The sequence below is a fragment of the Sinohyriopsis cumingii genome, unplaced genomic scaffold (genome assembly GCF_028554795.1).
Source record: "Sinohyriopsis cumingii isolate HCF-2022 unplaced genomic scaffold, ASM2855479v2 utg002441l, whole genome shotgun sequence".
In the NCBI taxonomy this organism is placed as follows: domain Eukaryota; kingdom Metazoa; phylum Mollusca; class Bivalvia; order Unionida; family Unionidae; genus Sinohyriopsis; species Sinohyriopsis cumingii.
Window position 1 is genome coordinate 230,662 of NW_028316212.1, and position 12,963 is coordinate 243,624.

The 12,963-nt window shown below is 37.4% G+C and overlaps 1 protein-coding gene across 2 annotated transcripts in view; it reads right to left on the bottom strand.

Annotated features, from left to right (window-relative positions):
• The window catches only part of LOC149770732 (uncharacterized), a 113,415-nt gene that overhangs the window by 65,115 nt on the left and 35,337 nt on the right, over positions 1-12,963 (bottom strand). The gene's annotated exons all lie outside the window — the stretch shown is intronic.

Consider the following 12,963-nt stretch of genomic DNA (forward strand, 5'->3'; position numbering starts at 1 on the left):
TCAGATAACTCCTATTACTTGAAGGATTCCAGGACTGTATCCATAGTGACATTAAAACGTATCTTGATGAACATAAGGTAGAAAACTAGGAAAATGCTGCTGGTCTGCTGATGAGTATAACTTAGCTCATAGAGATGTTTTCGTAAGCAAGTCTTCCACTCAGCAATCTTCTGGTAGAAATGTATTTCTGCCTAATACAAGCCCTTCTACATTTTAATCTGGCACAACTTTTAGAACTCAAGTTTCTGATAAGAATGATCAGAAATTCGTATACCTTCCTACGTGTACCTGTTGTAAGAATAGGAAGAAAGGAAACGTTATTTCTGTTTGCTACAAATTAAAAAAATATGCAACAGTGTCAAAACAGAACTATTTCAAATGATCTTATGTAAACAAACCCCAGTCTGATTTTATTATGGAGAATTATGAGCCACTCATGTCTAAGGGTTCTATATTACTCATGGTTGATTCAGCCAATCCCATCCCTATTACAATTTAAAGGGACACAGGAGCTTCTCAAAAAATCTTTTATTATCAGGTACTTTGCCCTTTTCTGACAATTCTTCTTCTAATGAGTGTGTTCTTATTCAGGGAGTAGCGTGCGGATTTGGTAATGATCCTCTCCATGATTCTCAGGATCCGTGGCAGTCGGAACAGTGTTTGTTTTACCGTTGAAGGCATTCAATTATTACTAGGCAAAGACCTAGCTGGAGATAGGTTTTGGTTAATCCTCTTGTAACTGTCAAGCCTTGTTTGGATCAGAAAGTCGATCCTATTGAAAAATAATTCCCTGATTTATACCCAGCTTATACAGATACTGGAGCTGTGGCAACGAAAACTCCTTGACAATGATGTTGATCAGAAAGTATTCCTTCAGCCGACACCTGTATTGGTCAGGCTTTTGTAGACGTCACTTTCACACCTTATTTGAATCACTCAGAGGGTATTGATCTCAGTGATCCTCTTTTGAGTACTCATTCTCTTTATTCTAATCAGGATGACGAACGACAATCACTTGTCATCGAAAAGGAAAAATATCCTGAGAGCTGTTTTTTCAAAGGGCCAATATTGAAACTGAATTACATGTTTGTTACTTCATCAAAAATGGGATACTTATGCGAAAATAGAGACCTCCCGAGTACATGCTGGTGACGAGTGATCAGTGAACTATCAAATTGTTGTTCCAAAATCATACAGATAAGAAGAAATTCTTAGTCTGGCACATGAAACTCATTTGGCGGGTAATCTCTAAATTAATGTCTTATTAATCACAAGATCTTGAATCACTTCTATTAACCGAAAATTAAAAATGATGTTTGAAAATACTGTAGATCTTGGCATACTTGTCAAGTCACAGGAACCCCAATCAGAAATATATGAGACTCATATATAGCCTATTTCAGCATTTGACGAACCATTTAGCAGAATAGTGGTATATTGTGTTGGTCCCTTGCCTAAGACCAAGTCAGGTAACCAAAACCTGTTGACCATAATGTGTGCATCAACAAGATTCCCAAAGGCAATTCCTTTGAGGAATATTAAAACTAAAACAATAGTAAAAGCTTTAATAAAGTGTGGAACTTGCCAGCTACTTATGTTTGAACCTGGCATTCAGCTATTCAAATCAAAAGTGAAAATATGGTTTAACAGAACATCGACGGAGAGAACGTTACAGTCCGATAATAGAGTTCTGTCTATCCTGCTCATAATTCGAAAAATGTTTCAGATTATGTACTACGGCCCTTCCAAAGTTTAGCAGGAAATGAATGAGCAAAATTATAATACTAGAAATCCTGGGATGTAAGTAAATTAAAGGATTACCAGTATGTTGAGAGAGGATTTAAGGGAACGAATACAATCGGACTCTATTGATTCTGGAGTAACACATCTTTGAAATTGAAAGATTATGAATGATCTGGACCAGAAACTTTCACATTTGCAACAAGAAAGGAATGAACATAAACAGTTGTTACTTGAAAATGAGCACTTATTTCCTGATGTTCCCACAAGAACAAACAAAAATTTGCCATGACGTTGAAATAGTAAATTCCAAACACCTGTGAAAAAACACCCGTACAGGGTGTACTCTCTCAAACAGGAATACTTGAAAAAAAAAATTCAGTATTTGTTGGAGAATGATTTCATAAAACCACGTAAAAGTGACTGGAGATCACCATGTATACTTGCTCTGAAACCAGATAATATTTTCTGCATGTGTACTGATTATATGTGAAGAGGTGAAAAGTGTGACTAAAACAGATTAATTTATATTACCAAGAGCCGATGACTGCATTGATAAAATTGAAAATGTAAAGTATGTCACCAAATTTGACCTTCTGAAAGCATTTAGTCAACTTCCTTTGACGGAAAGGGTAAAGGAAATTTCAGCATTCGTGACTACAGATGGACTTTATCAATATCAAGTGACGCCGTTTAGGATGAAAGTGTTCGCTAAGTACTTTTCACTGCTTAATGAACATGATTAAGATTGGTCTAGATAATTGTGATGCTTACATCGAAGATGTCATCATCTACAATGACACATGGAAAGAACATTTATCGACAATTCGGAAATTCTTTGACAGAATCACTGATGCTAGATTGACAGTCAATTTATCCAAAAGTGAGTTTTGCCGTGCTATTGTAACATTTATAGGACATATCGTGGGACATGGACAAGTCAAACCTATAGATGCTAAGGTCAAGGCTATCTCTGTAATCCATGTGCCTATCAGTAAAAAGAAACTGATGCGATTTTTAGGCATCATTGGATACTATCGGAAATTATATTCCAATTTTTACGTAATTGCTGAACCTCTGACACATTAAATGAGTAAGAAAACCATGTTTCATTGGACTGAAAATGTCAGGAGGCTTTTGTTAAGTTAAAATCCATACTGAAGAGTGAACCAGTTCTTGAAGATCCAAATTTCAGCCAATCATTTCAACTGTCTGTTGATGCAAGTGATATTGGGGATGCAGCCGGATTGATTCAAGAAGTTAAAAATGGTGTTGATCATTCAGTGTGCTATTATTATAAGAAAGTATTCTACAATCGAGAAGAAATGTTTGGCTTTGATTGTGGCATTACAACACTTTGAAGTTTACGTTAGTTCAGCTTCTTCTTCTTTTTAGTGACCACAACCCCCTTACATTCATCGGCAAAATGAAGAAAAAAAATAAGAGATTGTTAAGGTTGAGTTTGTTGTTACCGGAATATAATTTGGACATCACGCACATCAAAGTAAAATGCAGTTTAATAGCAGGTGGAATTTCACCTGTACAGAAATATATTATTTCATCTATACTTTGTATCATTCGTAAGATTTCTCCTTTTGTTATTTTTTATATAGGCCACATGAATAACTAACATATGGTAAATATAAAGCTTTGTTATATAAGTCTTCCTTTTTCTTTTATGGGGATAAGTGTTGTGTATATTTAAATTTATTGTTTGTCTGTTAGTTTCAAAATATTTTTTTTCCATTACATAATGTAATATTGTTTACTGGACTTGATTTTTTTTTCAGAATGATGTTCAATTCTGTTTGACTTGATTGATTTTTAAAATTTATTTCATTGATGTAAATACCTAATAATTAAACATCATATCCAATTGCGGTCCTTAAAATCAGTGACAGTATGGTAAATAACTTTCCTTATTTTTCTGTTTTATTCGTTTCAGTGTAAGAATCATTTGCTTTTATGTTCACATGTTTTGCTCGCCCATCCCAATTTTTAAAATTTTTAACACTTCCATCCTAGGATGATCAATAGCTTGATAAGATAAAATATAATTTTCCAAATCATATGTGCTTTTTCCACTACCCCTTTTTTAAATAGTTGTTTGATGTTTTCTCCAGGACCTCATGGTGAAATTTAATCAAACATGGGATATAAATTTACAGTTCAGCACTTAGGGGAACTATACAGACCTGCTTAGTACCCAACACAGTTTACTCAGATTTACACAGAAGGTTTGCCTTCCATCTGTATAAAATGGCCTAAAAGGCATGTGCTTATGGCTGCTGCTGAGAGCTGAATTGAGTATTTCCTTACAATTTTAATTCACAAGCACGTGGCCTGATTTTATACGAGTATATCACTTAGTTCATGCTGATGACTATAGATCTCGGAAACTTCGATTTTATTTACTGACAACGCTCAAGGCGTGACAAACTGTTCGGTCTAGAAATAATCAGAAATATCACTGCATTATTGCAATACGCAGAACATATCAGTGAGGGTGGTTTCGGACATTATATGTTACACAACTGATTGAATGTGAAATGCGTGGGACGTACAAATATACATATCTGTATTATGTCACTCATAACGGATTTCCCGCTGACATTTGTTTCTAGAGGACACATATCCCAACTACATTTTGCTTTTCTTTTGCATTGGGTCGAACTTTATCTGTAAGAAAGAAAAAACTGAACTGAAAACAGCAACAATCACTGATGCATAAAATGTTTTTGTCTTTACCAAACTAAAGCTTGTGATAATACTGTAGTACATATATTTTTTATTAGAATATTCAAAGAAACTGACAGGCTTGTTTTGCGGGAGTTTTGTCGCGGTAAAAGCAGAAAACAGTCATAAATTAAACAATGATATATCAATATATTGTATCTTGCAGTAATTAAGAAATACAAATATTTGAAACAAATAATGTAGCGGAAACACGGGGGCTTCTTTATGTCAGTCAATATTATGTATATTGTATTTTGATCATTACGCGTTTTCTGCTTTTGTCTTTTCTATATACCTTTTAAAGTCATTTTATACATCTTTATCTTTAATTGTAATCTAATAGGAATGCACCTGTTACTTTTTTGGTAGCTTCAAAATTCATAATGATTTTATCAGGCTTGTATTTATAACTATAACACCTACATACAAGCCTATTAATTGTTAGTACGAGAACCAGGTGATATATTGGTATCCTTGACTTTACGCAACTTGTTACGAATCTATGGTCTGAAACTATGTAACAACAAAGACGTGACACCTACAATTTAAGCAAATTTCAACAAATAATTAATTTAACTAGAAAACAACGTGAAAATTCAAACACCGCTTACAGTATTGCGAATTAAATTCCAAATAATCCTAAATGCCCTATCACATGTCCAAAAAGAAGAGAATATTCTGAACCAATCTTCTTGAATGTCATTGAGCACATTGTAATTAAAATAAGCAATTTAAATACATACTTCCTTTTAAATGATATTTAAACACAACTAAATTCTCTGATCACATAGTCACAAAGACTGATATTGAATAGGAATGAATAGTTCTTTGCAATATATCCTTATATACAAATACCCATTTCGCCTGCGATGCAATATATGGTTCTAGAGTTCCATAAAAGTGAGTCATTTCTGAAGAAATGATTGCATTCAGTGGTTGTTTATTAAGGCAAAATAATATACGACCAGATATGCAACAAACATACGTGTTCACAAATGATGATGAAAAACATGTTGACCCAACAAAAAGTTATAATATGTGCAATGAAAGGTAGAAGATAACAAAGTTTGTCAACATGATTATTTACACCTTATATAAGGATGCCTTACTATTTACGTTGGCAATTTAATTTCAAATATCCATCATTTATCCCTCTGTTTATATACAACTTGTCCAGGTACGACAGTCATATATTTATCAAGGCACGTATAAAAAAGCACCGGATGCAGATGTAAAAATAATACAGAATAAAAGCAAAAAATATATTTTTTCCCGATTTTTTGACAGTTAATAGGTACATCAAGTATGGTAATACAATTACTGTGAACTTAATTATTCATGGGTTAGTTGCTTTAGTAGTTGAGTAAAATTTAAACGATTAACACAGTACTCACTGACGCTAGTTTTGATGAAATATCAACATACTGAAAGAAAGTTTATTTTAGATCTTCTGTTATCAATTCAAATATGTCTTATGGCCATCATCAGTGTATAAATGATGTCATGTTACACTTCAGCGATTAGGTAAACTACATGACTATTACATGGCAAAAGGTGTTTTTAAGCTAAGTGAGATCTTATAAGTAATTATACTGCCTGAGTAAAACACTAAAGCTTGAGTATGCTTCATATTTAGGCACCCAGTTCATGATTTGTATGTAACGATAACCAGTGTTGAATTAGAACTTTGGAAAGATCATGATATGTAGAGTGGAATTCACAAGAGTATTACATGACCAAATTGACAAAGTCCCTAATCATGATTAAAGGTAACATATAATTTGTGCACGTTTTTCAACCGGTACATAATCGATCAGATATGAGCTTAATGCACAATACATAGAGGAACTAAATCTTCACATTTGACACACGTTTTGTTAAATAACGAATGAATGTGATGAATGAGTCTAAATACATTCTCAGATGTTTAAACCCGATACTTAAAAAAGAAATATACTTGAACTGGATAAGTTCATGTGCCAATCTGCATTTTGTATTCACGCCAGATATATCGGAAGGTCCCCACTCATACCTTTCTTGGTTTGTAATGTGATGTGATTTGGATTAAATAAATTTCAGTCAGATTGCTACGATGTCTGCAATGTGGCTGTTTACAGTGATGTCAAGCACTGGGGCATCATGCCGCAGACATGTAGCATGATGTCCCACCTAGTCATATTATTCTGACACCAGGCCGACAAGTCCTAACACAAACCTCTTAATGCTGAGCGCCAAGCAAGGCAGCTGTTTGTACCATTTTTGTAAGTATTTGGTATGACTCAGTCGGGGATCGAACCCACGACCTCAAGCATCCGAGGCGGATGCCATAACCGTTAGGGAACCGGAGCGGTAACATCAATTGGAGGATGAGTTACTAACTACATGGATCATAATATATGCGTACTTATCTTGTGACCTTGACCTGCATCACCTTGACCTGCATCACATACACTGGATGTGTTTGGTTTCTTTATTTATTAGCTAACTGATAACTGGGAATTATTTAGGCGAGCTAGTTATTCATGTGATTCACCAGTGTACCATGTAACAGTCAGATCATTGGAATGATATTTGCACAGAAAACCTGCTTCAGTAATTGTATTACTGAAATAGCATAGATTTTGAGTAATTTGGTTTTTCAAGGTTTAGCAAGAGATGACTTCTTTAGTCCATAAATAGAGTGTTGTAAAACACATATCACAGCTCTTCATCATTTATCTCACTCCACCCCCAATGTGTGCCACTATGATCAAGCTTTAAGAGATAAACATAGACCTAGCTGTTATTCTCTGTCAAATATATATATATATATATATATATATATATATATATATATATATATATATATATATATATATATATATATATATATATATATATATATATATATATATATATATATATATATATATATATATATAGGGGGTGCGTGGCCTGGGCCTGACGTCCATCTTGCCAAAGGAAAGTGAAGCGTCTCTCATAGCCTCTCCTTCCCAGGTGTAGTGATCGCCGCAGGACCACTGTCTCGCTCTGCGGGGCAGGAGGTTGCTTGCATATGGCCTCTCCTACACTATTGTGTCCACAGCAGCACCTTCACGCGGTGCCCCCTGTTTTAACAGAGCCTGCTGTGTGGAGCGACCGAGTACCCGGTGGTATAACTGGGTGGGCAGACTTTTCTCATTAGCCTTGGCAGGCAACCAGTCTAAGAGAAGGGAAACTCTGACCCCAAACCCGGGCAGATGAAGCTCGTTAACCTTGTCAGGCAGTTCATCTAGGAGAAGGAAACTCTGATTCAAAACCAGCCAAGTCCCATCCATTGGATTATGGCTCCACTGCCTTGTAGATATCTTCGGGAGAAGGAAAGGCTACGGGAGTAAACCCAGACAGAAAATCTGGAGTGGAGCCCCTAAAGCGGCTGGGGGTCGACTACGGCCTCCTTCCGGCATCTCCTGCATCCAAACTGGTGCCAAATGTCATGCTCAGCATTCCTTTGGACCCCACCAGCAAGGACGAGAGGGGGATCCTGATGTCTGGGCAGCCCAGGATCTCCATACTCCACGCCCAGGCTTGCGCCCTGGAGAGGACACTCCAGTCTCGCTACTGAGTGAGGAAACAACATGGAAGCTGACAGTTTACGGGTTATAAGTCCCTCCCGATTGGCGTAAGGAAGGGGCGCCACGGGTCAGCTTTGACGGTAGGAGGGATCATCGTGTCCCACTGGCCAACTATCGCCCGCCTCAAGCCGGGCAGCCCCCGGTCAATAAGGTGTTGACCCGCCATCGTCTGCCTGTTCCAGTGGGTGTCTGGAGCTCAGTGTGTTGTTCAGCATGACAAGCAGACGATAATTCCACACCAGACAAAAGAAACAAGAAACCAATAAAGAAGACTCCAGCTCTTCGATTTGCAAGCTGGAATGTGCGCACCATGTGTACAGGCTTCTCCGACGACATCAGAGAAGTGGACGACACCAGAAAGACGGCCATCATCGATAGAGAACTCACCAGACTAAATATCAGCATAGCTGCCCTCCAGGAAACCAGGCTCACCTCTAGTGGCTCCCTCAGAGAGGAAAACTACACCTTCTTCTGGAAGGGTCGAGAACCTGAGGAGCCCCATCAGCACGGAGTGGGCTTTGCCATCAAAAACAATCTCCTGGCGTCAGTTGAACCTCCCACAGGGGGCATTGAGCGTCTCTTGTCCATCCGCCTCGCCACTGCTTCAGGTCCTGTCAACATCATCAGTGTCTACGCCCCAACCCTCACATCATCAGAAGACGTGAAGGATCAGTTCTATGGGCAGCTGGACGAACAGATCAAACTTTCCTCTTTCAAATGTCAAACATACATGCAATTCATAGGGTATCAGAATATGAATTATTTAATCATCTATAAACATAAATACAACACTGTATTTATATCCATCTGAAAGTGCGTCTGTAATAAAATTTTCTTTACCATTGATATGCTTTCCATGGATGTTACATGATTGTCACAACATACTCCACTGTAGCAATCTTTGATTCTTATTATTCATTTTATTAATGCAAATGGGGGGGGGATGTTGTGGTCCTTGAAGACAACAATTATAGTTGGAGTTGCACGAACATACTACTCAAGGTGTTGAAACCATTATCAAAGCCAAACACTCCTCTTTCGTGTAATAATTTCGCTGGTGCTTCTTCAATTTCTTTGGGAAAAAAGCACACTGAATGATTTACACCAATGCTGTCTTCCTCTAACAGTACTTCACAGAACCTACGTCACAGACATTTTGAATGATTTAGTGAAATCTGAAGCTGAAAGAACTGGTGTACTTATGAGCATGGCATTTAACTTATCAAAACCTCCCTGACATTTGTATGACCAGTGAAAATTGGTCTTCTCGCTTTGCATACTGGTCAGGGGTTCGGCAATTATGGAACATTACAGCAAAATGTTCGATAATAATCAGCCATAACCCGAAACCGCATCAGTAACGTCTTGCTGATTGGCACGAGGAACTCAGAAATAACCTCAATCTTACCTTCTATAGGCTTTAGTTGACCATGTCCGATAGCATATCCTAAAAAGGTAACGCACGCACGGCAAAAGTCATTTTAACTCAAGTTGACATATTTGCTTTGCTGAGCCGTTCGAAAAAGTTCGGGCTGATTTCCATGTGGTCCTGTGATGTGTCGCTGTGAATGTTGACGTCATCGATGTGAGAGTCACATGTTTCTATACTGGATGGTTTCATATTCATCAAACGTTGGAACGAACCTGGCGATCCCTTCATCCAAAATGGCATGATTTTGCATTGGTAGAGTCCATCTGAAGTCATGAATACTGAAATTGTATTTGCTCTCTCAAAAAGTGGAATCTGACAGAATCTCTTCAAGAGGTCAAACTTAGTGACATATTTGGCATTTCCAATCCTGTAGATGTACTCATTCCAGGAAGTGAAAATAAATTTGTGTTAAAGAAACTGTATATTTTTCTGTAATCAATACACATACGTAATGTTTTGTCTGGTTTCGGCACTAGAATACTAGGTGAACTCCAATCAAATTTACTGAACTTCTTTCTTCAGATAGGTTTGCTTGAGAGGATTAGCCCAATAACGATAATGCTTTACAGGTGTTAAACTCACTAATTCAGATTCGTGAAAAATTTGCTCGGAATATCTTTAAATAAGGGTTTATATTATTTTATTAGCTGTTTCAGTTCTTTCATCTCTTGTGGCAGCAAACGCGAACGTTTCTTGTTCAGACTGTCCAATAATTCAAAATCGCGTCACTCTAATAGTTTATGTTCGTCTTCTGCGCAAGAGTAAAGCTGACAGCAGTAATGGTGTGTATATACAAAGATCTCTTTTCTTATAGTAGCGAGTACCGAGGCAACAAATGCAAATATATAGTAGAGAATAGTGATTTTCAAGTTGATATATAACTTTGCATGTAATTATATAAATTTTTAATATTTTTATGTGACCGAATAAAGTTTTACAGCAAGCTTGTAAATCGTTAATGATGGGGACAGGCAGGATAGAACTTGCAAAGGTTCACTACCACAACAAATATATGTTGTTGTGACTTGAACAATGCTTTTCGGCAGACAAACTCCCTACCATATTAGCTACCATGTGCATATATTTTGGCATACACTTTGCAACTTGCCTGTTAATGCGCTTCTACTGTCTAACAATAATTTTTTTTTTACCGACTACTCTAATAATGTAAACTTATATCTGTCTTTACTTTTTCTTTTTCTATTAATTTTAAAACAATATAAAGCATACAAATATCCTATTCAACAGACACAATACATATTGTACCGTGCATTTACAAATTATCCTTCTGTATTGAACTGTATGGCATTACAATACAGTATAAATCAGACTTTTTAAAAATTTCATATTTTTATTATTTGAAGACACATCAGCTTAATAAACTATTTTTGATGTACCTTGGCATTTATCCTGCTGAATAAATAAGAACTACTTTTATTTCACGAATGATGTTTGTGTCAAGGTGTGAAGAAATACACCACGGTAAAATAGAGTTTATCACATGGGTCAATTTAGCCACATTCACAACTTTAGCCTTATAACAGAATTTAATATAAAAAATTAACTATTTGTATTATCTGAGAGCAACAAAAATTGTCATATTTTTCTTTTTGTTACAATATCCTTTCTGGGATATACTGACAATGGTCAGTGATGTTAAAGAGCAACAGAATCCACGTAATATAGGTGCCTGTCATTCTTGTTTGCATTGTTATGATTACAAAAGATTCGGAATTTTAACAAGTGTATATAAGCTCTTGTGTCGTATGCATGAATATTCTGTATTTTTATAGTTTTACTTTTTTTCAATATATAGCTCATTTGTTTCTCTTAGACACCATTACTTTATGTTTTCTACTTGTTACATTTGTTAGTATGGAACTTTATTAAAATACAGGGCAAATCCAGAGTTATATCTATAGCAGCGTTTAAGGGGATAACGTGATGGCAATATATGGGTGTGGAGAGAGAGAGAGAGAGAGAGAGAGAGAGAGAGAGAGAGAGAGATGTGGATGTATATAGTGAGTTGACTATTTGCATATTTCAAGACTATGAGTAACTTGTCCGCAATACCCATCATATTCAAAACAACCCATTTGACCCTTTTCCCTGGATTGTAACTTGGAAACTATGACACCGTTATCAAACATATACATACATCCACACATCCATCCATCCATCCATCCATCCATCCATACATACATACATACATACATAAATACATACATACATACACACATACATACATACATACATACATACACACACACACATACATACATACATACATACATACATACATACATACATACATACATACATACATACATACATACATGTTGCTGTTGTTGTCCGTCCGTCTGTCGAATAGACGAGGACCACTCTAGTCATCCGAGGGTTGTAGGGGCAAGTTCTTTCCTATGCGTGCGCAGGTGGCTGATGAGGCTAATCCTTGCACGGAATGTTCGTTTGCATAAGGAACAAATGATGAGTAAGACATCTCCAGGAGGGTTGATGGCACGCGCTTTTCTGGCTTGCCTCTTCAGCTCTGCAGCTACTTTGCTGCTAGATTCGCACAACATATAGCCTTTGTTCACTGAGGAAAGCCACCTGACTCGATCGCTTGCTGTTTGCTCTTATGATTCAGTGTTTATGATGAACGCTTTAAATACAGCTTTCAGGTTGTCATTGAAAAAGTTTTTCTGACCTTCGTGGGATCGCTGTCCTTTCTGTAGCTCGCCATTGAAGAGTCTCTTCAGCAGCCGGTGGTCTGGCATGCGTACAACATGTCCCTGGGACTGCATTAGGATGGTGTGGATGCTGGGTAGACTTGCTGGGGCGAGTACCTGTGTGTCTGGGACATTGTCCTGCCACTTGATATTGCGGATTTTCCTGAGACATATGGTGGGAATGTGGTTCAGCTTCCTGGCGTGGCGTTGATACACCATCCACGTTTCTCATGCGTTAAGCAGTGTGGGAAACACAACTACCATGTATACCTATAATTTGGTCCGGATGTTTATGCCTCTTCTATGTTAGAAGTTGGCATACAGTCTGTCGAAAGCTGAGCTGGCTTTGGCAATGCGGAAGTTCACTTTGTCGTAAATAGTGACGCTCTGTGACAGTGTGCTGCCAAGGTAGGTGAAGCGCTTCACTACGTTGAGTCTGTGGCAGTTGACGGTGATGATTGGATCAACACAGAGTTTTTCAGGGGCCGGTTGATGCAGGACTTCAATGTTCTTGGTACTGATGGTGGGGCCAAAGCTTGTACAGGAGCAGGAGAACTTTTCAACGCTGTGTTACAGGTCGGCTTCTGAGCTAGCGTTGAGGGCGCAGTCGGCAGCAAATAAGTATTCCCTGATGATGTCTGTCATAACCTTGGTTTTCGCTTGAATCATCCTGGGGTTGAGCACTTTTCCATCTGTACGGTACGTGATGCCG